At 42.3% G+C, this 27268-nt stretch overlaps 1 long non-coding RNA gene across 1 annotated transcript; it reads left to right on the plus strand.

Annotated features, from left to right (window-relative positions):
• Positions 1-2525: 2525 nt before the first annotated feature.
• LOC309654649 lies at positions 2526-14830 on the plus strand. Its single transcript, XR_014260376.1, has 3 exons — positions 2526-5058; positions 9617-12175; positions 12514-14830. It is a non-coding gene; the product is annotated as an uncharacterized lncRNA (long non-coding RNA).
• Positions 14831-27268: the final 12438 nt, after the last annotated feature.

The following is a 27268-nucleotide window of genomic DNA, read 5'->3' on the forward strand; positions in this document are numbered from 1 at the left end:
AGGAAACAGGACCCTGGAAGAAATGTGATGCTTGAAAAGCACATCGTCTGCCCAAGAGCTATTTCTGTTGTCCTCAGTTTGGGGGTCCGTGGGCCTCGGGAAGGGCAAAGGTCTACTGTATAATTAGCGTGGAAGATTCTATTTACATGTAGTGTCTCCCAAAGGGCTTCCTCCCGTTACCAAGCCCTTCTACGGCTGTAGTTTGAAAAGCGTCTAACAACTTCGAAGGACCAGTACATGCTCTATGAAGTGAGGGCCAGAGACAGCTCTCCGAAAAGGCTGCTGGAATGACAACCAGTTTACTTTCCCACACACAAAAGACGCAGGAGACTTTGGAGTTCGGCCCTTCCATTCTGGCAGCTGTCTCTTCTCAGAAAATTCCTCGAAGTGCTGTACTGTTGAGACCCTCTGAGTCTAAATAAACATCTGCATTTCCTGCCTGGCTTCACATTTCAGGTCTGGGGAATGATTCTGCTCAACTCCCAGACTTGCCCTTCCAATAATACAAGTTACCAGCGTTATTTGAGCAATTATTTAGTGCTAACCGGCAGACAGCTCCCATCTCCCTCCGGGAGGCCGGTTTTCTGCTCCACTTGCCGGCAGGGAACTAAAGCAGGGAGCAGTTCTGAATGTACCCAGGGTCCCCAGCTAGAGACGGTGGGGTCAGGCTTTGAGCCCAGGCGGCATTACTCCAGGGTCCATGCTGTGTGCATCCCGCACCGAGTAGGCGCTCGCCTCTGATTTGGGGCACAGATTGTCATCAGCAAACATGAGCTGACGACTCAGCGTGACTGGCACTGGAGAGAACAAGTTGTGATTCCCGCCTGTGTCAACCCAGTGACGTCTTGCTGGACGCTCTCTACTTACTTACAGCCATCAAATGGAGGTAGGTGTTCTCAATCCCATTTTTCAGATGAGTAACTGAAACTCAGAGAGGTTAAGTCACCTGCCCAAGGCCACACAGCTGGTTAACGACGAATTTTGGTTGTAAACCCAACTGTTACTGACTCCCCAGTCTCAGGTTTTTTCCACTATGGTGTGCTACCAATTTATAGGAGATGACAATGACGGACAAGCCCAGACTTTGGTGGAAATTTCTCCTTTAACCTTCAAGGACTATCAGAATTCTCTCTAAAAGATCATTTGAAATTCATAGTGTTGATACATCTGTCCTGAATACAAAGACGTTTGTCTGGTATTTTTAACTTTCATACCCCTGGTATTGGGTGAGGTCTGTCTGCATTTTCAAGAATGTTTGAGAAGAGTATCCAGGACAAACTGGTTTGAAAAATTTCTCAGCCTACTTTGAGTGGCAGGCTTGCTCCAGTGGATTTGTTGTGTTAAGGGTTTTTCACATTAGAGATTTTTGATATCGCCTGCTGCGGGTCACGGTAGATGATGCGGAACAGATTGCTGGCTCAAGATGCAGAGAAAGGACAGCTTTGGTTTGAGGAATCTTTGGCCAGGTACCTACACAAAGGGGGCAATAAAGCAAACACTATATAAAAATGTTAAATTATCTGCATCACAAAAGTTAAACTATAGAATGAAATGAAGTGAGGCTCTCCTTCCTCTTCTGACCAGACTTGTTCTTTCCAGAAGAAATTGTTGTTGATAGTTTCTTGGATGTGGTTTCAGAAATTTAAGCAGATTTTAAAAAGTGCATTTTGGATTGAACATCCTGTTTTGTTGGTTTAGGAAAAAGTTCCTTTATGCGAAAGTAAGAGCTTGTACATTCTGACAAAGCGTTTTATCCATAACTTCCAAAACCCTTTAGAACGAGTTTTTCTTTTGGTATTTACTTTACAATTCCCCACCCTCACCTCCACCCCTTCTTACTTTGATGTCTGCATAAATTTGTTTCTGAGTTTTATTGTGGGCATAGAGAGAGTGTCCAAACATCTACCTTGGATTGGGTGGAAGGGGAAAAATCTCAGAAAACTCTTCCAAAGGATGATCATACTTAAATAGATGGAGGGGAAGGACTCATGGCCTGCTCATAAGATTGGAAAAAAGTTGGCCAGGATTTAATGCTAAATATTCTCTCAACTATAAAGCATCAAAAAAATGAAAATAATGCAAATTTGGATCAGAGATTAGATACTGTGTATAAATGGAAGCAGTGGCTGTTCGGAGACAGTTCTCCAGGGTTTCTGTGTTTCTCTCTAGCTTGTCTGCAGAGGCACTAACTGCTTTTCCTTTGTACTGTCTATTCAGGGACATTTACATAGTACAAGGAGCTGAAGATTGAGTGGTGTCCCCTGGAGCAAAGGACAGGTTTATTTACTCTCCGGTATAATAAGATAATGTCTTCTTCTGGGGCAAAGGGCAGGGAGGTTTACTGCCCATTATGAAGGATTTGGGTTCCCCAACCTCAGCATTCCTCTCCTGTAACGCAACTCAGGTGCCTGCAGGCATCACCTGGGCCTCTTTCCATCGCCCTGTAGGAACTAGGGCTCAGAGAAGGGGCCCACATGACACTCTGACTACTCCATTACCGTGAGTAATAAAGTCCTTTGCTCCTGACCCAGGAGTAGCCTGTCTGTTGTATCCTTGAAAGTGTGTCAGGCTAAACTGTTAGCTTGCAAAGAGGGCAAAATCTCAGATCCTTCATAGTTCCGGGCTACAGTAGATAGGATAACAAGAAACATCTGTAATTCAGCAACTTGGTGGTTAAAATGACATATTCTTGGGCTTCCCTGGTGGCGCAGTGGTTGAGAATCTGCGTACCAATGCAGGGGACACGGGTTCACGCCCTGGTCTGGGAAGATCCCACGTGCCGCGGAGCAGCTGGGCCCGTGAGCCACAACTACCGAGCCTGCGCGTCTGTAGCTTGTGCTCCGCAACAAGAGAGGCCGCGGTAGTGAGAGGCCCGCGTACCGCGATGAAGAGTGGCCCCCGCTCGCCACAACTAGAGAAAGCCCTCGCACAGAAACGAAGACCCAACACAGCCAAAAATAAATTAAAAAAAAAAAAGACATATTCTTCTGATGGCCAAAAAGTCCAAGTCACGGAGAGGTACGATGAGATAAGGGAGATAAATGCTCAAGTAATAAACGTTCAAAAGTTAGTGTCATCTGTGAAACTGGAAAATCCAAGTACACTTACTCGAAGGTCAGGTCTTTGGGCTGCCAGTCTGTTGGGTGCCTTGGCTGAACCCTCTCTGGGAGGATGGGAGACTTCCGAGTCCTGGACGCCATTAGGGGGATGACCATAGGGTGGGTATCAACAGTTCGAAATAGAGGACAGGTAATCGTCACTGTGGTATGTGAAATTCAGATCAAAGTAAGGCAAATTGTCATTCATTAAACTGATATTCACTTCTTAAACACATTTATGCTCTTAAAAATTTATTGAGGACCCAGAAAGCTCTTGTTTGCGGTGGTTTCATCTATTGATATTTATGATATTAGAAGCCAAACCTGAGAAATTTAAACATATTTATTTATTAATTTACTTAGAATAATAGTAATAAAACAGTTACATGTTGGCATAAATATTTTTTTGTGAAAATAACTATTTTCCAAAAACCAAAAAAATTTCTGCAAAAAGTGGCCTTATCTTATGATTTTGAAAATCGCTTTAAGGTTTTGGCTTCATAGAACACTTTTGGATTCTTGTACCTGCTTCTTCATTCAATCTGTGTGGAATCATAAGTCGTGTAACCTCTGGAAACAAAATCACCAAGAGATAAGAATGAGAGAATAACGGTGAAAAAGGCAAACAATATACTCGTATTTGTGTGAAAATAGCTTTGACCTTGAGGACCCTCTAAAAGGATCTTGAGTACACCCAAGGGTCGCTAGACCATACTTTGGGAATGAACGATGTAGATATAACATGGTTACAAGATAAAACAAGTATAGCAACATCAAAAACATACAAATCACTAGTTTAGGAAATCGTGTTGCATTGATTTTATGGTATGAATAACACAAGTTTAACTTCTGGTTTTCCTAGTAGAAGTTTCCGAAAGGTGCCCTTGATCTATTTCCTTTTGTTAAAACCATGAAACCAATGGATTTTCAGCAGAGAGGTCCGTCGGCATGCCATCAGATGCTCGGGGAACCATTAGCATTTATACTTGAGAGAATTTCATTCATGGCTCTAGCAATGTAGAATTTTTATAACATTTTAAAATAATACCCGTTCTTCCTTAAGGGCTTAGAGATTAATGCCTCATTTAGCATGATGGAGAGTATATGATGTTTGAATACAGGCACATAACATTTGGGCAACTTTAGGCAGATTACGTAGCCTCTCTGACCCTCAGTTTCTTCTTCGGTAACATGGAGTAATTGTGAAACCCAGGCTGTGAGGATTTATATACTCAAAGGCCATAGTCTGATGCCTGGCATCCAGGAAGCACAGGCAGGATTCCCAATTCTGACTTCAGTTGGGGTTGAATTTACAGTCATCACAATGTGCGCCCAGCTTCTGCTAAACCACGCTCCCCAACAGAAATCCTTTATTCTCCAAGCAGCCACTTGCATTCCTGAGAGTTCTAATGGTTAGAAAATTCAGGAAGCTACAACTTCCCTTCTGCATTTCACGTGGGTCCCTGCTCCTCAAATGTTGGAATAAGTCTAAGATCCCACCTAAGCCTTCTCTTCAGATTAAACACTGCCGCAGCTTTCCGCTGTCCCTTGTGTGAATGTTCCAAACCCTGCCCTGCTGCTCATTTTCTTTGGCTGCAAAGAGGTTCCAGTTCTGGACGTCACAGAATCCGTTCAGGCCCAAACCACAAACCAGATATGCTTTTCTTTTCCTTTCCCTCCTTTTGGTGTGTTTGCGGGGTTAGTTCATCCTTGTGTTACGCCACAGGCATTGCAATGTTCTTGTTTGCTTGTTACTTAACCACGCAGAGTATCAGTCACTGAAGGTACCTGTTGCCAACTGAGCAAACAGCCCGGGACAGAAAGCAACGCTTCCTCAACTCTCTGCAGTGCCGTGTTTCTCCACCACTTCAGTGTCACCTTGGACAGACTTCTAGATTCAGCCTGATGAGTAAAATAGAACCGTGTTGGCTTGAGAATCGCCTGGGCTCATCACAAGCTGGTGAGTCACCGCCCCCTAAGCTAACATCAATGCTCACTTAGAGGGGCCTTGGGTCCAGCCATGGCCTTTGTCCCAGCCTGTGGTCAAAATGCTGACACTTTCCCTGTTACTGTCTTTTCACAATCCCCTGACTCTCATGTCCCAGAGGTCAGAAGATTGAGAGTTGTTACTCACCCCCAGCGCATTCCCATTTCTGACCCAAAGAGCTACGGGAACTTCCCGTTTCAAGTTCTCCTGAGCATTTTGAAATTTCAAACTGAAGAGAGAGAGAGAGACGCACGGACAGTTTCAGGCACAACGTCCTCTCCAGCAACAAAAAATCCCAGGAGGTTCACTAGGGCTGCCACTGCCTTTTCACTCTTCCTGCTGGAACTCAGAACGAAACTCTTTGCAGCCCCAGCTGGGAATTGCATTTTCTGTCTACGCTGGGGGCCTTTCGCGGACTCTTTGGGGAAATACGTTACATCCTCAAGCCCCTGTTTGGGGATTTTACAAAGCTTCACGAGCCTGTGCTCTTTTCTGAGTTTGTTGCCAGCTCTGCATGGACAGGAAGCAGGGTGTCCCAGCTCCTGGGCTAGAGAATTTAATTTACCAGAAGTTAATGATGTGTGGGCTGGAGCAAGCCTGCTTTTACCAGCGTGGATGTTTGGGAAACTCACCAATCTCCTCTCTATTCCTTCTGTGGAAAAGAATCCTAACTGTCTCCTCCTGCTTTTGGAAGTGAGCCCACCCACCTGGAATATTCTTCTTCTATCCAGACCTGTGGCTAAACAGGAGCAGTAGACTGACGGTGGTCAGACTTCTGAGACAGACAGGCAGATGCACTTGATCCTTTGAAAGGGACCAGGAACCCACTTTAGGGGTCCGCAGGCTTTTCATGGTTGGGAGCTTGGGAGGGACCTGTGGGATGTTGATACCCTGCCTTGAGCTGCCCAGCTTCAGATGCCCCTGGACCTCAGATGTGATTGAGTCTCCACTGAGCAACAAGTCACCTCACCGTGGTGTCAGCCTGGGGACCCAACCTGGCGATGGAGGGCTCTCGCCATCGTACGTGTCCAGGTTGGAGGCTGGGGTTCCCCCGCCTGGAACAAGGAACTATCCCTTAGAAAGTATCGAAGCATTACCTACTTCTTTCGTTTAAAATATATGTTTCACTTAATTATGTGCCTTTATTTCTCTTACTTCAAAATAATACATATTTACGCTAGATTAAAAAAAATACTTGAAAGCAGAAAGAAGGCAAATGCCATCCCAAGTTCAGACAGAACTACTACTACTAATTTGATAGCTCTTTCCAGATCTCTAGATCTAGATATATATTCATTATTTCATTTATCAGAAATATTTGTAGGGTATAGAATAGTGAGGGAAGCATAGCTCTTGCTGTCAAGAAACAAGGGATTAACAGGGGAACCAGGTAATAAATAAGTGGGCGAACACCTAATTATAAAATGCCGAGCTTGATGAAGGAACACGGTGTTTAACAGAAAACAACACCAGGTGTCATGACAGGAAAGACCTTCCTGAATGGTCAGGGCAGGTGTCACCAAGGAGGGACATTTATGCAGGAACTGGGGAGGGTTAGAACAGAAGGAGCCAGCAGCCTCCAGGAAGGGAGGCCAAGACAGGCCCAAAGGCCTCAAGACATGGAGAACTTGGCGGCTTCTGGAAACTGAAAGAAGTCAGTGTGGCCGAAGTTTCTTAGGCTGTGAGGAAGGGACAGGAAATGGAGCTGGGGTGGTGAGTAGACTCTGGACACCTTGCGGCTTTGTAGGACTAGAGCCTAGATTTTCAAATGATAACGTATTTTAAATTTTGCATCCTCTATACTGTCATTCCTTGGTATCCGAAGGGGACTGGTTCCAGGACCCCCATGGATACCCACATCTGTGTAGGCTCAAGTCCCTTGTGTAAAATAGCATAGTATTTGCATATAACCTGTGCACATCCTACTGTATACTTTAAATCATCTCTAGATGACTTATACTACCTGATACGATGCAAATGCTATGTAAATAAATAGTTGCTAGTGCATGGAAAATTCACGTTTTGCTTTTTTGGAAATTTCTGGAATTTTAATTTTCAAATACTTTTGATCTGTGGTTGGTTGAACTCATGGATAAGAAGGGCCGACTGTAATCACTCACACACACAGACACACAGACACACACACATACATCTATTACGTTAATGGGATCACACTAAACACAGTTTGTCCTTTAATCTCCTTTAAAAGCAAATTCTTTATGTGGTTACACATTTTTTGGGGGGTTACATGATATTCCCATGACAAAGTAAGACAAAATAGTACAGGCCTTGAGTATATGAGAGAAAGAATTTCTCCAAATTTGCAGGCCCCAGATCTACATTTTGTGGTGTGGGGTGTGTGTGTGTGTGTGTGTGTGTGTGTGTGTGTGTGTGTGTGTGTGTGTGTAGTGGTGGGTGTAGGGTCATTTAAATGCCCCAAGGGGCCCAGGCCATGTCAATTTTTTGAAACCTGTGGCATATTAAGAAATTAAACTTGACTTTTAGCACCCAGATTGTGGTCTCTGACTAGTTTCCCACTAAAAGGAATAAGAGCTCTTTGCAGAAATGACTGAATCCAGTTCTGGGATAGGAACTCTACAGGATGAGTTGGGGACATCTTGTCTTAACCAAAGGAAGGAATTTATCAAAACCACCAAGACTGGACTTATTGTGGTGATCATTTCACAATATTTACAAGTATCGAATCATGATGTTTGTACACCTGAAACGAATATAATGTTACATGTTGATTACTTCTCAATTGAAAAAAGTAAACACTAAGGTCATGTCAAAAAGACCCAGGAGAAAACTTGAAAAGGTTCCTTCTAGCCAAATACCAGACCATTTGAACATCTATAAGAATAACTATATTCAAATTTATGAGTCCATAGTGATACTAAAAAAAAACCTTCATTCATTACCATTGGAGGAGGCTAGGGGCTAACTCACAGGGAAAGAATTAAACATCTGCCTTGTACCTCTGGTTAATCAAATAGTTGATGAGGGGAAGTTTCTCTTGGTAGAAATATTCCAAAAGTGATATCAGAATTAGAATATCATCATTTTGCAAATCCTTAGTGACCTAATGGATCCAGGCACTGGTCATCAATAGCAGGTCACGTCACAAGAGAGACCGCCAGACTGCCTTCTGATGGAAGAACTTTTATGAAGTAGTTTTGTCACCTAAGTGAACTTGAATCTCCTCAAAATCTCAACAATAAATCTAAGAGCATGTCCATGGGAAACTCAGAGGACAGAGCGACATGTCAAACCACGTCACGGGCGTGCAGTACGTGAAATCGTGTTGTGTGGATCCGAACTCGATTTCTTTACATTGCTGAGCAGTACGTACTCCATTGTCCGGAGGTCCTTCGGTTTGTCTGTTCGTTCTCCCGTTGGAGGGCACCTGGGCTGTTTCCGGTTTCTCTGTACCATGACTAATGTTGTTATAAGCATTCATGTACAAGTTTTGGTGTAAATGTTTTCATTTCTTTTGGGTAAGTAACTAGGAGTGGGATTGCTGGACCAAATCATATAAGTATATATTTAATTTTTAAGAAACTGTCAATGTCACCATGGGCTTGCAATAAAATAGGACTTTCCTTAGGGTGGTTGTAAGGATTAAATGCATTATTACATGCCAAGTGCTTAAGGCAGTGCCTGGCACTCAACAACGTTCGCTCTTGTCACTACCCTTATTATCAGTGTTATTTGGCCTGAGCACACCCCTTTTTCCCTGAAATTTGAGCAACGGCACGGAAATCGGCAGTATCCAGGGACCCCTGGGCTGCTAGTGGTGGTACCTGGGACAATGCTGTGTTTCTGCCGATGGTCAGGATGGAGCTGGGCTCTGGGACCGGCCCCTGCCAGCAGTGATGCCTTGCGGCTGCATCAGGACCACTCAGCCACCATGGCCATCTGCGATTTCCCCAGGTTTTGTTTCTAATGAAGGGAAAATAAGGGAGGAAACGGTAATGTCACGGCTACCCAATGGACACTAGGAGCCACGGCATTTGGATCTTGAAAGAGATGCGACCTTAATTTGTGGTCCACCTATTAGACTGCATATTAATTATATTCCATCCTGTGTATTTTAAATACATTTTAAAAGAGAGACTTTATTTCTTAGAACAGTCTTAGGTTTATAGAAAAATTGGGAAGATAGTACGTCGAGTTCCCATATACCCTGCACCTAATTTTCCCTATTTTGAACATCTTACATTAGCCTGGTACAGTTGTTACAATTAATGAACCAACACTGACACATTCTTATTGACTAAAGTCTGTACTTTATCAGATTTTCTTAGTTTTTATCTGCTGTCCCTTTTCTGTTTCAAGATCCCATCCAAGATACCACATTACATTTATGTATTATTTTTTTTTAAATTGAAGTATAGTTGATTTACAACATTGTGTTAGTTTCAGGTGTATAGCAAAGTGATTCAGCTAAACATATATATATATATTCTATATAGTGCGTATATGTTGATACATGACATTTACATTACATTTATTTGTCATGTTTCCTTAGGCTTCTCTTGGCTATGACAGTCTCAGGCGTTCCTTGTTTTCGACCATCTTGACAATTTTGAGGAGTACTGGCCAGGTATCTTACAGACCATCCCTCTGTTGGGATTTGTCTGATATTTTTTCTCATGGCTAGACTGGGGTCATGGGTTTGGGAGGAAGACCACGTAAGTAAAGCACCATCCTCATTCTATCATATCCAGGGCACACGCTGTCAACATAATGATCGCGATCGTGCTCACTTCGGTCACCTGGCTGAAGTCGTGTTTGTCAGCTTCTCCCCTGTAAAGTTACCCCTCCCTTCCCACATTGTCATCTTTGGAAGGCAGCCACTGTCACGGCTCACACTTCAGGAGCGGGGAGTTATGCTTCACCCTCTTGAAAATGGAGTAGCTACATAAATCACTTGGAGTTCTTCTCCATGGGAGATTTGCCTCTTCTCTCCCAATTATATGTGTATTCAATCAATTGTTTATATCAGTCTGGACTCGTGTTATTTATAATTTCTGTGTATTTAAAAATTTTTTAAAAGCTTATGTGTTTTAAAACTATGCATTTAAGTTGTACTTTTTTGTTGTATGGTATAGAATATTATAATGGACATGTGTGTGTTCAAGTTTTGCTGATGTCTTTGCTTGTTTATTGAGTATATATTTCTAGACTTAGAAGCTTGGAGCAGAAGATAAGAACATTGTAATGTTTTTTGCTATGTTCTGCCAATTTGTTTTCTAGGTATATTACTCAGCTTCTACTTCTATCTGAAGACGATGACAGTGCCTGTCTCAACACATCTTGGTGAGTGTTAAGCATTAAAATGTGTTGAAAGCTTTGTTAAGATGATAGGAAAAATGTATCACCCTTTCCAGCAAATTTTAAAAGTTTTAAAATATTTCCTAAGATGGTAGGGAAGAAAAGTGTCTGTATTTTAATTTGTGTTTCATTGCCAGTGAGGGCACACATCTTTGCTGCTTTTTGATGGGGGAACAAGCACAGGTGGAGTGGTCCTCTGGTCTCAGGCTCACTGCTGAGCCATGGTTTGGCTATCACAGAGCACCTCTTTTCTGCGAGAGCCGTAGGGTCTCCCAAATACAAAAGAACATGAAGAAAAAGTGTGGGCTACGCCCCCTTTTTGCCATGATGCTCAGAAACAGTAGTTGCGGCCCTTCTCTGGTCACCCCATAGTGTGATGGAATATTCTGGAATGCCTCTAGATGGGAACATTGCAGGGAGGTGACTTTTATGATTGGCCCGAGTCGGAAGCTGCCTCCCTCCATGCCTCCATTCACTCAACACTTCTGTGCTGTATCTACACAGTGACTTGTGCAGCCCTATGCCAATGTGAATACTGCATCTTCCCACCCAGGAGACCCTGAAGTCTAGCAAAGCCTAGCTATTCAGCACTTTGAATAATAAGTCTGGTTGATCAGTACTTTTGGTGCTCTAGTGGGAATAAGTGCAAAGCCTGAGTAACTTTCTGCAGGTGGGGATGGTTTCACAGGGGAAGTGACAAAATAGCGCTAGATCTTAATAATAAATATGAGCCTGTCAGTTGGAGAAAAGAGAGGAAAGCGTTTGACACCAAGCTGTGGGGAAGCAATGGGCGATTTGCAACGGGAGTACTAAGGATGAATTTTGGTGGCCATGTGACCGAGGTCTAACAGAACTGAGCAGAAGTGATGTGCTTGACTCCAAGCCCGGAGTCTGGGCTTCAGCCTCCTATGCAGGCTCTGCTCTGATCTAGTCCCATTCCAGATGGGGACACCGCCCACGTGGTTACGGAAGCCATGCTTGACGATGGCAGAGACCATCACCCTGGCGACCATAACGATTTTGTGGAAGAGGGCTGCCCCACCAGTATTTTGCCCCTGATATTTATAAGTGAGCAAGAAATAGCTTCTGTTGTCTTTGACATTATGTATCAGATATACTAGCTTACTGTGTACTTACTAAATACAAATAAGCCAGCTTACAGTAACCAATAAACCACAGGCAGGGAGGGAAAAATAGTGAAGGGCTTTGAATGCCACACCAAGGAGTTTGGGCTTATTGCCGCAGGAACAGGATGATTCTTAAACACAGAGTGACATGCTGAGTGTGCGTGTGGAATGAGTGGGACACACCTTCCAATCCATGGACAGCACCCTGGTCTCTGAGGTCTTTGCTCGTTATGAATTCCTTCATCAGCCTCCACTAGACTGAACTTTTGTGCCAGATATGAACTCCACTGGCATCTTGAGAGTCTGCAGGATCCTCAGAAATAAGTTAGAAGGTATTTGAGGAGGGTTGTTTAACAATCACAAATTCCTCCTCTTCCTCTGTGTATGCCCTGTGCAATATGCAATGTGGCTATCTATCAAGAGATAGAGTACGTTAGCTCCTCCCCTGAAACAGAGGCATGGCCGTATGACTTGCTTGGGCTCATGGGACATTAGCACACGTGACACAAGTTGGCTCAAAACGCACTTGTGCATTGGAGCTTGGTCTCTCTTGCTCCCTGAGACCTCCAGGTAAAGAAGTCTGGGCTGGTCTCCTTAAGAATGATAGAACATACGGGGCTTCCCTGGTGGCGCAGTGGTTGAGAGTCTGCCTGCTAATGCAGGGGACACGGGTTCGAGCCCTGGTCTGGGAAGATCCCGCATGCTGCGGACTGGCTGGGCCCGTGAGCCACAACTACTGAGCCTGCGTGTCTGGAGCCTGTGCTCCACAGCAAGAGAGGCCGTGATAGTGAGAGGCCCGCGCACCGCGATGAAGAGTGGCCCCCGCTTGCCACAGCTAGAGAAAGCCCTCGCACAGAAACGAAGACCCAACACAGCCAAAAATAAATAAATAAATAAGTAAATTTTAAAAAAAGTCTTTAAAAAAAAAAAAAAAAAGAATGATAGAATATATGAAGAAGGGCAGACAGACATGTGAAGCCATCTTGGAGGAATCATCCCAAGCAATCCATCAGATGACTGGGAACCTCATGAGTGACCCCAGGTAAGACCAGCAGAAGACCTGCCCAGCTGAGCCCAGCCCAAGTTGCCAACCAGAGAATCATGAACAATAACCCACTAAGTTCTGGGTATTTTGTTACACAGCAATAGACAACTGTACAACAAATGGGATATCTCACTGTCGAGAAGATCCCAGCTGATGCCAGTATAGAAGAAATAAGCAATAGAATCACAACCCCTATCCCCATTCACTCAGAGCTCTCAGAGACTCAACAGAGCAGCTGCTAATATTCTGTTTGAACATATGGATTTATTTTTCTGTAAAACAGAAAGAAAATAATTTCCTTTAGTCACTCCAGTTTTGCTTCTGATATTTCTTGTGCTTCTATTTTGTCCCTTCTCTTCTTTCTAGTTTCTCTTGTAAGAATAGTCTACTTGTTAGATATTTTAACTCTGCACAAATTCCTCTCTCTACTTGGGGTAACACCAGAATGTTGAAATTTCCTTTGCTTTGCGGACACTCATGGTTCTTTCACATGTAGCTTCATTACTTCCTCTTTTCGATTTCTTAGAGATAGCCCTTAATTAAGAAAGAAGAACCTTCTTTAGATTTCTTAATGTTTTCCTTGATTTTCTCTCCCAAATTAAATATGTAATCTTTATATTACAATTACCTGAAATTATCAATATTATTTACATAAATCTCTGTATAGAACCCTGCCTTCTGTATGACAGGAATTGGCAATATGAAAAAAATTCAGAATCACATGATAGGGAAAGCTGTTAGCTATAAAACACTTGCTCATCAATGACTCTTTAAATTTCACCATTAGAATGCATCTCTCATTAAAGATTTATCTTTTCTATCTGAAAAGTCTTATCTTTCAGCCAAAACTTTAACATCATTGTGGCTTCTTCTCTGACATTCATGCATTCGGTCACTAAATATTCATTGAGTTTTCTGAATACTCAGCTGGGGCATGGAGATATAAAGATGAATACAAAACTCTGCCTTCAAGAGAGAAAGCACGGTGATAGAAAAATAATATTACTTCAACATGCTAAGTGTCATAATAGACATGCACAGGGCATTCCAGGAGTCAGAGATCTGTGTGTGTGTTTGGGGGTAGCTGTGAATAAGGAAAGGTCTGAAGAAGGAGATACTGGATTAGGCTGTAAGTTACAAGTAGGGGTTAGTCATGAGATGTGTATGAGACGTGGGGGAAGCATGCAATGTGAGGCAGGGCAGGATGAGAAGGCGGGTGGACAGAGTCTGTCCAGTGGTCAGAGGCTGTAGAGAACCAGGTTGAGGAGTGGACTTCATCTTGTAAAGCAGAGTGAGCCGTGGAGGATTTCAAGTAAGGGAGTAACGCTGAAGATGTGATGGTGGGTTTGAAAGGGTGAGGAGACCATCGGAGCCTGTTATCCTTGCATACTGGATAGAGAATGAAGAACTGAAGTAAGATGGCACCAGCTTTGTGGTTGTTACGAGGCAAAGACTTTATTAACCTTTGTTTCAAACTTTATTCCCAGGCTTCTTCAGCTTAATTAGCTGCAAAGAATGAATTGTATAAGTAAAAACTGAAAAGAGCTGCAGTATCCAAGGGGCAGGAATGAAAAGAAGAGATAAATGAAGAAATGTTTAGAAAGCTGAGCTGGCAGAACTTAAATTTGATTGGCTGTGTGAAGTAAGGGAGAAAGAGTTAAGGTGACTTCCAGGGATCTCGTTTGGTGAGGAGTGGACGGCAGAGCCCTGACATGGGGACACAGGAAGAGATGCAGGTAACCACCAGCAGTGGAGGAGACCTTTTCAGCCTCTGCAGACCACTCTCAGCGCTATGGCAGAACCATTAGTCACTGGCTCGGTTTGCTGGACAGATGACCGGTCAAGTTCATCCAACTGGAACTTGCCTTCCTTGCCATCTTAATTCATTGCACCAGGTGAGGATTTTGGCTGGAGGATGAGGAAGAGAATCGAGCCTTGGTCAGAAATGTGACACCATCAACTGCAAACTTGTTGATTTAGATAGATACACAGTCCAGAGGAAATTTCCCAGAAGCTGTTATCGCTGTGTGCGGAGACTAAGACTCACTTCGTGATCAGATTGGCTGCTCTCCCTACTTGAGAGGTGAAGATATTTCTCCTGCTTCCATGTGACGATGGTCATTGACACGATGGAATAAGTAGTTGGCTTAATGATGTCACTTAATGGGTTGTGGATTTTTTAACGCAGGCAGTTCTTTGTGTAAATACTAGTCAGGAAAGAGGTTTTCCTTTCCTTTCTTTTCTTTTCTTTCCTTTTTTTTATTTTCAAGAGAAGCTGTTTTAATTAAACAAAGGGCAGGAAGTTCCTTCCTGAATGGTTAAAGCCCTCCTGATGATACTAGCAATGTGCTGATTACAAACTGCTCCTTGGACATTTCTGCTACATTTACCAGAATCCTTGTTAAATAACATTTTCCCAAAAATGATGTGAGAAAAAGCAAACAATGGAGCATACAGGTGGTTGACAGATAGGAAAAAACACAACAAATAGAAAAGCTTTTATGCTTCTTCATTTTGAGATAAAGGAAAAAAGTATACACCTTTCTCTTTAAAATATAATTTTTAGGTAAAAAGTTGGTTTCATTGACATTATTACATATGTTAACTTTTCATGCTCAATGCAATCTTTTAAAAGAGGTAAGATTTTTAAATAGATGTTCCTATTATAGAACATTCAGACGATACAGATAAGCAAAAAGAAGAAAATACACGTCTCTCACAATTTCTCCACTCTGAGATAATCCATGTTAAAGCAGCTTTTCAGTTTTCTTTCCTTACATCCAGGGTGAAGGGAAAAGTATTCACCAGTTTGTTGTGGGGAGAGCATGGTCCACGTCTGGAAGGAACATACTGATGGTTTGATTGGTGGAGGCCGCAAACGATAAGCTCAAAAGAAAAAAAATCCAGCCTGCTGGGGCCTCCTAAACAGACAGGTGCCGGGGGCTCGGGAATCATTTCGTGCTTCAAGCTGTAATGAATGGGGTCTGCAGTTCCAGGATCAGAGTTGGGGGTCAAGCTGAATCTTTCTCTGTAAGAGAAAGGAAAGGATTTTGAGGTCCATTTTGGGAAGGAGCAAGATGCCAAACTAGGAGGAGGAAAATGGGATCAAGAGAGGTGGCCACGGCAGGAGGGATGGGGAGATAAGAAAAACTCTTGAAGCTGCGCGGTCTGGGAAGGACTTCGGTTTCATGTGAGATACGCGATGCATCCTGCATCTTCTGGGATTCTTCCAAAAAATGTCAGGAAATTCTTCATCAGTCGCTAATGCTTTTGAGGGAGTAGGTTCTCTTCCTTTACACGTAGGGTCCTTGCTACCTGGCTGTTGATTATCGGGGGTCCCCCCAGTTGCCAGATTTTTTCTTTTCCATTGTGGTTCATTACAGGATATTGAATATGGTTCCCTGTGCTATACAGTAGGACCTTGTTGTTTATCCATCCTATATATAATAGTTGGCAACTGCTAACCCCGAACTCCCACTCCATCCCTCCCCCTTGGCAACCACAAGTCTGCTCTCTATGTCTGTGCATCTGTTTCAGAGAAGTTCATTTGTGTCATATTTTAGGTTCCACATATAAGACATATCATATGATATTTGTCTTTGTCTGGCTTACTTTACTTGGTATGATAATCTCTAGGTCCATCCATGTTGCTGCAAATGACATTATTTCATTCTTTTTTATGGCTGAGTAGTATTCCATTGTATATAAATATCATATCTATATATATATATATATCACATCTTTCTCTGTTCATCTGTTGATGGAAACTTAGGTTGTTTCCATGTCTTGGCTATTGTGAATAGTGCTTCTGTGAACATAGGGGTGCACGTATCTTTTTGAATTATAGTTTTGTCTGGATATGTGCCCAGGAGTGGGTTTGCTGGGTCATATGCCAGCTGCCAGTTTGTTGGAGGAAGTCCAAGCTAACTAGTATGACAACATTCCCTAATGCGCTGGCCACACGTAAAATCAGTCAATGCTAAATAATCTCTCCCCATTTTTTACTCCAAAATTATATTTTGTATTATGTTTTAAGTAGGCTTTTTCTCTCTATCTAAAATGAAGAAGCAGAGCTGGTCTCCACCCATTGTTTTCTTGGTCACTCTCTCCACGTTGTCTGATGTGGTCAGCTTCTGGAGAGCATAGCTCCAAAAGAATGCACATTACTGCAAAGTGGATTTCAAATCTTGCAAAACAGTTGGGATTTCATGAGAGTGTTGAAAGTGATATTGAGAGAGCTGCTCAAAACATCTGCAAAGTCACTGACAAATGAGGACCTGGCCAGATTAGAGCAGTCAACAATAGAGAGAAACTCAACAAGGATGATCTCAGACGCTGTTTCAGAGTGTGATTTTACTACCAAAGGATTAGGGGAGGTCCCTGGGGAAAGGGATGAAGCACTTGAATTGGGGAAAAGCAATTTTGGATTTTGGATTTTGGACTTTATGGATTCATTGTGAAACTCAACAGTGCAGCAAAGCCCATCATAGATCTACTGAGGATTCCCTTTGTTCATTCTGAGAATTGGTGCATGGATACAATTTTAACCTACGTCGTGTTAAGTGTCAGATAAACTTGTTTTTCCCCTTGTTAGTTTGGTTTTTCCAGATAAAATTTGAATCAAACTTCATTTTCGGACTCTTTAGTATAAAATTTTTAGCTCATTATAGAAAATCTAAAACGAGCAAATGTAGAGATAATTGTGTAATAAACCCCCTTGTATGCATTAGCCAGCTTGAACAGTTATTAACTAATGGCCAATTTTAAAAAGTTTTTCTTCAAATAAGAACATAATGTATAGGTATAGAGTGCATAAATCATAATTGCACAGCTTGTAAGTTTCCACCAATTAAGAATTCTATTTAATAACCATACAAATCAAGAGATGCAATGTCACCAGCACCCCAGATCACCCTTGTGCCCCTTTCCAATCACTTTCCTCCCCAAAGTAATGACCATCCTGACTTTTCACACCGTAGACGAGGGCTGCATAGCCAACCTTGTCCCCTCCATGCCAACTCTACCCTCCTCGCCCCATTCTGTATCCTATTGTGAACAAAATGTAATCAGTTAATCTAGGAAAGTAATGGAAAACTTTATTTGAGCCAAATTGAGGATTATAACCCAGGAACAACCTCTCAGAAAGCTCCGAGAACTGTCACACCCATTAGAGGTCAAAGCACAGTTACATAAGTTTTTTGAGACAGAGGGCTGTACGTTGAGTGACATATGATTGACAGTTTACACACTCCAGATCTGTACGTACAAAGTGATGGGTCGTAGTGGCCCCTCACAAGATTGAGAAGGAATGTTTCCTTTAAGGAGTTGTCTCGTTGATGCTGGGAGAACACTGCTCTTTGTGGTTGAGCAGGTATTTCTGCTGATGGGGGAGGTTTGGTTGATGCCTGAGGCAGATTCAAAATGCACAGTAGAGGGGAGAGGGGGAGGCCAAAGGGCAGAGAACATTTTTTCATGTTTAAATTTTTCTTATCTTGCCATAAAATATGAATTTTATTTCACGCTGTCATTTCATCTAAAGATATTTCGGAATGTAAGTCTAAAATACAGAGATGTAAAAAAAATAACCATAATGACATTTTAAAAATTAATTCTAATACCTGAATGTCAGCAAATATCCTGAATGTGTACATTTCCCTATTTGTCTCATAGGTTTAAAATTTTGCAGGTTGCTTGATTTACAGTCTAAATGAGATCCATAAGCTTTCCTAAATGTTTTTTAATCTGTCGGTCCCCATTCTATCCCTTTCCCTCTCCCCACTACTGCCCCTCCTCCTTTTCTCTCTCTTCTTCACTGCAAGTTTTTTTTTTTTTTTGGTTGTTGAACTGGATATTTGTTCTGCAGAATTGCCCACAGTCTGACTTTCCTCACTGCATGCCATGGTGGTATTTATCAGATCTTTCTGCCTTATTTGTATTCTGTAAATTGATACTTAGAACCACAGTTTGACCCAATTCAATTTTGATATTTTGGCAAGAATCTTTCATAGGTGGAGTGAGGTCCTTTTTGACACATATGTCTAGTTGTCTCTTGGTTGTGATGTTTGCAGCCATAGATAGTCATTGCTTAGACCCAGTAAGTCATTACAGATTTGTGAAATGAAAATATTCTATTATTCCTTCTTCATTTATTAGACAAAATACTTCTAAAAAGAGAAACTTACCCTCATCAATTATTTGATTACCTTGAGGGTCAGTTTATATAGGAAATGCAGAATACGTGCTCAATCTTTCCCTTTATTTACAGTTAAATAGAAGTGAGTTGGTCCCCTGGCATCCTCAAGAGGTGACTATTGGGCTTTTTTCCTTTTTAAGTATCATTATGAACTCTTGTCATGCTTCGATCCATTTTTATTGGGGCATTTTGATCTTATGTTTAAGTGGATTCACCTGGAATTGATCTTTCCCCCCAACAATCCTCAGATAAGGCAGTCTTCCTGTTTTTGTAATGAAGCATCTGGATGAGGAGAAATCACCTCAGATTTGAGCGTGAGACCCTGCCATTCCTTTCTGTGAAGATGAAAGCAGCAACTTCCATGCAGGAGTCTTTTTGTTTAGGGAAGAGACGTCAGAACGTACCTCTTCGGAATGCAAAGTTTAGACTCAAAGCACCCCTTGCTTGAAAGGAGGCTTGTAACCAGATTGTAGCCTGCCAGAGGTGGTTTGTACAGTGGATTGTCACAACACAGCTTGGGATGTGCAGGGACCACAGAACATCCAGGGACGTTTGATGTTATACTGTGTCTATGAGAAATCTATGCCTTTTAAGTAAGAAATGACCTCAGAGTCTCTACAATATATAATGAAAAATGTACCCAAGTGAGTCAAACTCAATTCGAAGTAAGTTGGGTAGTAGTCCAACAGACTGCCACGCCACAGAGGTGACTCAGCTGGGCCAAGCTCAAGTGCAAGTCCCACACGATCGGGAAGAGCCGAGTTGGAATTTGGTGTGTTCACCCACCAGCCGAAGCTCAGCATCAGCTTAGTTTCTTGTGGGTGTGGAGGTCAGGTTCATTCAGCTCTTTCCTGAGCACAGGTTTCCCCAGATGGAACTGAGGTAGGAGGTAGATGGGCCCCAGAAAAAGCAGTTAGATCTTGTCAGACTGAGCAATGGGAGCTTGTCTCCTTCTGACATTTCAAGGAAAAGATAACGGCCGGAACAGAGAGGAGCTGAGCTCTGCAGGGGTAAAAAGATAAGATGACCACATTTTTCATTCTTGAGGTCAAGGAGACCTCCCCAGCTACATATGCACAGAAAGGTTCCTCGGGGGTCAAAAAGGGAGGGGGCACTAGCCATAATGTGTCCTGCCAACCTCCTAGAGACCCTCGCGCTGGATTCCATATTGGCTGAAAGATGCGTGGCACACAGGAAGGGGCCTGAGTCAGATCAGATATGGGCAACGAGCAAGATGATTGGCCAGAGGGAACCTAGAAAACGGCTCCCATATAAACAATGTGAGCCACCTTAAAAGCATGACTCCCTCCAAGCCCACCAGTGTATCTTTCTGCACGTACTTTCTCCTCATAAACACTTTACCTGTTTCACTACTCTCAGTCTCTTTGCTGAATTTTTTTAACTTTTTATTTTATATTGGAGTATAGGTGATTTACAATGTTGTGGTAGTTTCAGGTGTACAGCAAAGTGATTCAGTTATACATGTATGTATTGTTTTTCAAATTTTTTCCCATTTAGGTCGTTACATATTATTGAGCAGAGTTCCCTGTGCTATACAGTAGGTCCTAGTTGGTCACCCATTTTAAATACAGCTGTGTGTACATGTCAATCCCAAACTCCCAATCTGTCCCTTCCCCCTACGCTTCCCCCCGGTAACCGTAAGTACGTTCTCTAAGTCTGTGAGTCTGCTTCTGTTTTGTAAATAAGTAAAGGGATCTTTGCTGAATTTTTTTCTCCAAAGAAGACAAGGACTGGGCACTTACATCAGGCCCGCTGGCCCTCACGGTCTAGCGGTTAGGATTCAGCAATCTCACTGCCGCAGCCTGAGCTCGATTCCTGGGCAGGGAACTGAGATCCTACTTCAAGCCCCTGCACCCCGAGGTCCCTGCCCCCCCCCATGAAAACTAGCTTGTAAACTAGTGCAGCTGGAGGGCTCTGAATGGATGTTTCCAGATTCCCTTTCAATCTGAAGATTTGAATCTCAAAGGTGGGCTTCACGTGCCTTCCCTGGAAGGAGACCGCCCCTTGCCAGAGAACGTGGTGGGGAAATGTTTGTAGAAGAAAGATGTCATTTTAAAGAAGACTACGATTTACTGAGTGTGGACAGTGTGCTTTTATCTCACGTAACCCACTTATCTGAGAAACGTCGCGATGGTATGAACTCAGATCCCCTTTTATGGATGAAGAAGACGAGGCTTGGCGAGGCCAGGGACTTGCCTGGACCACTCGGCTTGTCAGAAGCCCAGCAGGGCCTCTCGTCTGTCTGGGCGGCTTCTAGGCAAAGTGGGTCTGGGCCCCTCTGCTCACAGCCCTCCACGCTGGGCTTTCTGGGGCCCGGAGCCCTGCCTGCTCCACAAGTCACCTGGGACCCCCTTGGGGGACCGACCCCCGTGCTGCAGGCGTCCCCTCGACATGACGCTCCCCAGAGAAGGGGAGGCCTTCCCTGACCCCTGTGTAAAATTGCAGCCCCGCTTCCTTGCCCCGCCCCCTTTCTTGACTTTGCATTAGTGCCTTCGCCTATACAAATAATTTGCATATTTATTTTGTTTGTTGTCTGTCTCCCCATTAGAATTTAAGCTCCACGGGGGCAGGAATTTTAGCCTGTCTGTCCGCTGCTATGTCTCTGTCTAGAAGAGTGCCTCAGGGTGCACTCAGGGTGACTCCCCGCAGAGCTGCGTACCCAGGGCTCTGGGTTGTCTGCTGCCTGTGTCGGTCGGAGACGGGCGGGACCCCCAGGCCCGCATCCCATCCCGAGCGGCGTCTCCACCGTGATGAGGTCAGGGCCGGAATATCTGCATTTCCCCTTCCTGCCAGGAGGTGGCGGTGTGCTCACTCAGCCGGAGCCCGCTGTGCTGTTTCCCTGATGCAGCAGCCGCTTGGTACCAAGCGTTCTGGCCCAGGACTGCCCCCCTCTGCTAGGGAGAGAGAATTCTCTGTCAGTCTAGCCCCGAATGACCTGTCAAAAGACCAAATGAAAAGGCTCTCTCTCTTTTTTATCCTACTTAAGTCAGAAAAAGTCGGTAATAACGCTTAAACATAGATTATGATGCCTGGTTAAGTATACATTGAAATTACCTGCAAGAAATTCTCGGAGGGTACTTTCATTCATCTTGGGTTGTTTCTTCATTGTAATTGTTTAAATATCTCCCCTCCTCCAAATTCCCAAACACCTCTATGCCAGTTGTTTACTGAGCTAAAGGAAACGGCTATTTCTTATGTGCCGAACAATTTGGGAAAAAAATGGAATTGCCTTTTGGGAAAATTTCCCTTGTTAAAAATTAAAAAGCACAAAAATCAGAGAACAGTCCATGTGCCTTTCAGCAGGAGTCAATATTCTGACGCTAGGCATGTTTAATAATCACGCGAAAAGTATTACGGATTAAGGAGCAGGACAATTCAGTAAACATTTCCTGGGCGCCTCCTGCGTGTCTGGCACTGAGATCAGCTCAGGGAAATATAAGATGAATAAAGAGGTCATTGCTTCCAAGCAACCTAATCCCTAGTGAGAGTCAAAGACATTCGTACAACAAATTATGATACCAAACAGAATAAAATACATGATAAAAAATAAACTGAAAGTGTGCATGGAATATTCACCAGGATAGACTGTATCCTGATAGACCACACTTCACTTAAGGTGAAAGAATAAACTTGGATCTGTTACAACAAACTGATTGCTGTAAGAAAAACTAACCCCTCCGTTATCTCAAAAGATGTTATATGATTAAGAACTTTGGTGTGAATACAGTGGTAAAATTAAAACCAGAAAAATTAGGACCTAAAAGAAAATACTTAAGAATTACATGGCTAAAGTATATGTGTGTTTTGTGAGTCACTCAACTTCTGTAAAGTCCATCAATAGTAGATTATGTTTTTGCATAATTATATATGTGGATTTAATAAAGTTTTATTAACAAATATTGATAAAAATAAAAATAAAATGTAATGTAGAGCAAATGATACCATCAAAGTTACTAAGAAATGTGGAAACCGGAGGAAGTAATATTCATTGGGGAAATCAGGGAAGGCTTCCTGGAAGAGGTGACTTTTAAGTCATGCCTTGAAAGATGAGCAGGACTTTGGTAGACTGAGAAGGTCAAAGAAGTGTATTCCAAGCTAAGACATGGGCATAACCACAAGCACAGAAGTGTGATCGTGTCGTGATCTCATGTGTTTGGAGTGTGGGGCTGGGGGTTAATGTGGGTGTGGGTCTGGGAATGTCCAACTCCATTTTACAGAAAAAATGCCTAGCGCCAGGGGCTCAATAATTGCTTACTAAAGGAAGGCAGGCAGGGTGGAAGAAAAAAAAGAAGGAACAATGGAAGAAAAGAAGGTCAAAGTCTGTCAAATAGATGTTTACTGTGGGTTATGAGAACCAAGAAGTAAGTCAGGACATGGGACAGCAGTGGCCCTCTTCCTCCCTACCTCCCAAATTCTTCCCATTTTTATTGGAGGAATAAAAGGTGAATAAGAAAATATTATCCCTTCTTCTTCCACACTTTGACCATCTGAAAAGAGCACTGATTTAAAAAAACTACAACATAATGTTCTATTCTAGATATACCACAGTTAATCTATCCATTCACCTACTAAAGGACATCTTGGTTTCTTCCAAGTTTTGAAAATTATGAATAAAGGTGGTATAAACATTCATGTGCAGGTTTTTGTGTGGACATAAAATTTCAGCTCTTCTGGGTAAATACCAAGGAGTCTGATTGCTGGATTGTATTGTAAGAGTATGTTTAGCTTTGTAAGAAAATGCCAAACTGTCTTCCAAAATGTCTGTACTATTTTGCATTCCCACCAGCAAGGATGAGACTTCCTGTTGCTCCACACCCTCACCAGCATCTTATGTTGTCAGTGTTCTGAATTTTGGCCATTCTGATAGGTGTGTAGTTGTATCTCACTGTCGTTTTAATTTGCAATTCCCTGATGACGTAGGGTGTTGACCATCTTTTCATATACTTATTTGCCATCTGTCTGTCTTTGATAAACTATTTTTTCAGGTCTTTTATCTTTCTTAAAAAAATTATTTATTTAATTTATTATTTTTTTTGGCTGCATTGGGTCTTCATTGCTATGCACGAGCTTTCTCTAGCTGCGGCGAGCGGGGGCTACTCTTCGTTGCGGTGCACGGGCTTCTCATTGCGGTGGCTTCTCTTTGTTGTGGAGCAGGGGCTCTAGGCACACGGGCTTCAGTAGTTGTGACACGCAGGCTTAGTAGTTGTGGCTCACGGGCTCTAGAGTGCAGGTTCAGTAGTTATGGCACACAGGTTTATTTGCTCCGCAGCATGTGGGATCTTCCCAGACCAGGGATCAAACCTGTGTCCCCTGCATTGGCAGGTGGATTCTTAACCACTGTGCCACTAGGGAAGTCCCTATCCTTTCTTTTTTTTTAAATCAAGTTACTTCTTTCTTATTGCTGACTTTTAAGAATTCTTTGTATATTTTGGATAACAGTCCTTTATCAGAAATGTCTTTTGCAAACACTTTATCCCAGTCTGTGGATTGTCTTCTTATTCTGTTGACAGTGTTTTTCTCAGAGCAGATGTTTTCAATTTTAATGAGGTTCTGCTTATCAATTATTTATTTCATGGATGGGGTTTTCGGTGTTGTATCTAAAAAGTCATCACCATACCCAAGGTCATTTAGATTTTCTCCTACTTTTATAATTTTGCATTTAAAACAGGTCTCTGCATAGAGAACAGACTTGTGGCTGCCAAGGTGGAGGGGGGTGGGGGAGGGATGGACGGGGAGTTTGGGATTAGTAGATTCAAACTATTATATATAGAATGGATAAGCAACAAGGTTCTATTGTATAGCACAGGGAAATCTATTCAATATCCTGTGGTAAACCATAATGGAAAACAATATGAAAAAGAATGTGTGTATGTGTATAACTGAGTCACTTTGCTGTACAGCAGAAATTAACACAACGTTGTAAATCAACTATAGTTCAATAAAAAAAAATAAGCATAGGTTTATGATCCATTTGGAGTTAATTTTTGTGAAGAGTGTGAGGGCGTGACACAGGTCTAGATTCACGTTTTTGTACTTGAATGTCTAATTTTTCCAGCACCATTTGTTGAAAAGACTATCTTTGCTCCATTGTACTGCTCAATATATTTATGTGGGTCTATTTCTGGGCTCTCTGTTCTGTTCCACTGATCTCTTTGTCTATTCTTTCACGAAATTACTCTGTCTTGATTATTGTAGCTTTATACCAAGTCTTGAAGTCAGGGAGTTACCATCCTCCAACCTTGTTTTCCTTCAGTATTGGGTTGGCTATTCTGGGTGTTTTTCTTCTCCATATAAAGTTTAGAATCAGGTTGTCAATATCCACACTCGCTGAGATTTCGACTGGGATCCCATTGACTCTTTAGACCAAGTTAGGAAGAATAGACATCTTGACAGTATTGAATCTTTTTGCTCATGAACATGGAATGTTTCTCCATTTATTTATTCTTTGGCCTATTTAATCTTTAGTTTTGTAGTTTTTTCATATAGATCTTGTATGTATTGTTATATATTTACCTAAGTATTTCATTTTTAGATGCTAATATTGTGTTTTAAATTTCAAATTTGATTTGTTCATTACTGGTATATAGGAAAGCAACTGACTTTTATATATTAATCTTGCATCTTGCAACTTTGCCATAATTATTTATTAGTCTCAGGAATTTGTTGTTGTTGTTGATTCCTTTGGATATTCTACACAGACAATCATGTCATCTACAGAGACAGATTTTTTTCTTTCCTGCCCAATTTGTACACGTTTTATTTCTCTTTCTTGTCTTGTTGCACTGGCTGGAATTCCAGTATTATGTTAAAAGGAGCGATGAGAGGGGACATCGTTTTCTTGTCTCTGGTGGAGCCATTTTTTAAATTTCATTTTTGGATTGTTCACTGCAAGTGTATAGAAATACACTTAATTTTTGTATACTGGTCTTGTACCCTGACAATTCCATATGCAGTCTTCATATTTATCATTTTAATGGTTGTACACAATTTCATCAAATAATACCCTATAATTTCCTTAATCTTCTCATCCGTTTAGATTTATATGTTGTTTACAAGTTCCTCATGATTATAAATACTCCTGCTGGAAATAATTTTGCACATTCAACTATTTCCTTTGTAACTATTTCTTTAGACTAAATTTATGGGTATGGGTTAAAGGGAATGAATATTTTATATGGTTCAATATTTTTATTGCCAAATTGGCCTTTAATGGAGTGTGTAAAGCCCGAATCTGATGCGTACATGTACTTATTACCCACAGCTCATCTAACATCCCATGATAGCTTATCCAGTCTACGATGGTAAAGTTGCTTTGTAAGGTAATCGAAATACGAGTCAGTTAAAAGGAACAGATGGCCATTTGGCATGATGGTGTGCTGTTTTGTGTTGGGTCACTTTGACTTCCTTTAACCCCTGCCATTAATTCTCTTGTAGACATGCACAAGGGTAGTTGTTACCTGGTAAGGACGGTGGGAATAAGTCACGAGGAATCACCATCGCTCCTGCCACAGCTAGAAGCACGTCTTGGAGCACATGCTCTGCTGATGGTGAATTGGTACCATCCTCTGTGTTATGCAAAGCAAATTATTATCAGCAGCATTATCACCATGGGCGGTGTTTATTCCCTGCTCACTATTTGCAGGGAACTGTGTTCTACTCTTAATAACTCACTTAGTCCTCACAACCCTGTGAGGCAGGTAGCGTTAATATTCCCATTTCATAGATGAGTTAACTAAGTCTTTGAGAGATTAAATAACTGTTCAAGCTGTCTCCAGCAGTAAGCATTGAGCCAAGAGTTGGATGCAGTTTGTGTGACCAGAGGCCATGCACTAAAGCACTCGACTGCCTCATCCTTACCTGCATGAGGAACTGAAGGACTGTGCTTTGCAGAGGTAATAGTTTTATAAAGATACCAGTGTGGTAAATCATTTGCTCCACCTGAAAAATGGCTATGAGAAATCACAGCACCACAATGGAATGTTTTACCATCAGGGAAACAGCTTCAGACCAGCAGATGAAATAATTGGATTGTCCAATTAAGTTTCTGGGAAATTGGCCAGGTCTGTGCCCGTGGTCCGCTCTGGCCACGTGAGCTGGCCTTTCTCCTCACAGGTCCTGCATGTGTTTAACACAATCCTACTTTCCAGCCTTTCCTTCCTCACGCCATCTCCCTCACAGATGTGGAAATACAATTTTCTGGCAGGCCCCAAAACTTCCTTCTTTTAACGTAAGATGTGGACATGATAAGACCATGCAGACAAGTTCATGCAACTAGCACTGGCATTTAGTAATGTTTCTAAAAATGGAGCTCTGAAAGATTTAATGTCATACGTCACTGTGATCCCCAGAGAAAAACACAGGTGCCATGGTGGTGGAGGTGTCTTCCGTGAAGTGTGAAGGTGTTTTTCTTGCCACTCTAGAACATTTTCCTTTGTAATGTGGAGGTCGCCTGGCATTTTT

Source organism: Balaenoptera physalus (assembly GCF_965194825.1).
Source record: "Balaenoptera physalus genome assembly, chromosome: 2".
Classification (NCBI taxonomy): Eukaryota; Metazoa; Chordata; class Mammalia; order Artiodactyla; family Balaenopteridae; genus Balaenoptera; species Balaenoptera physalus.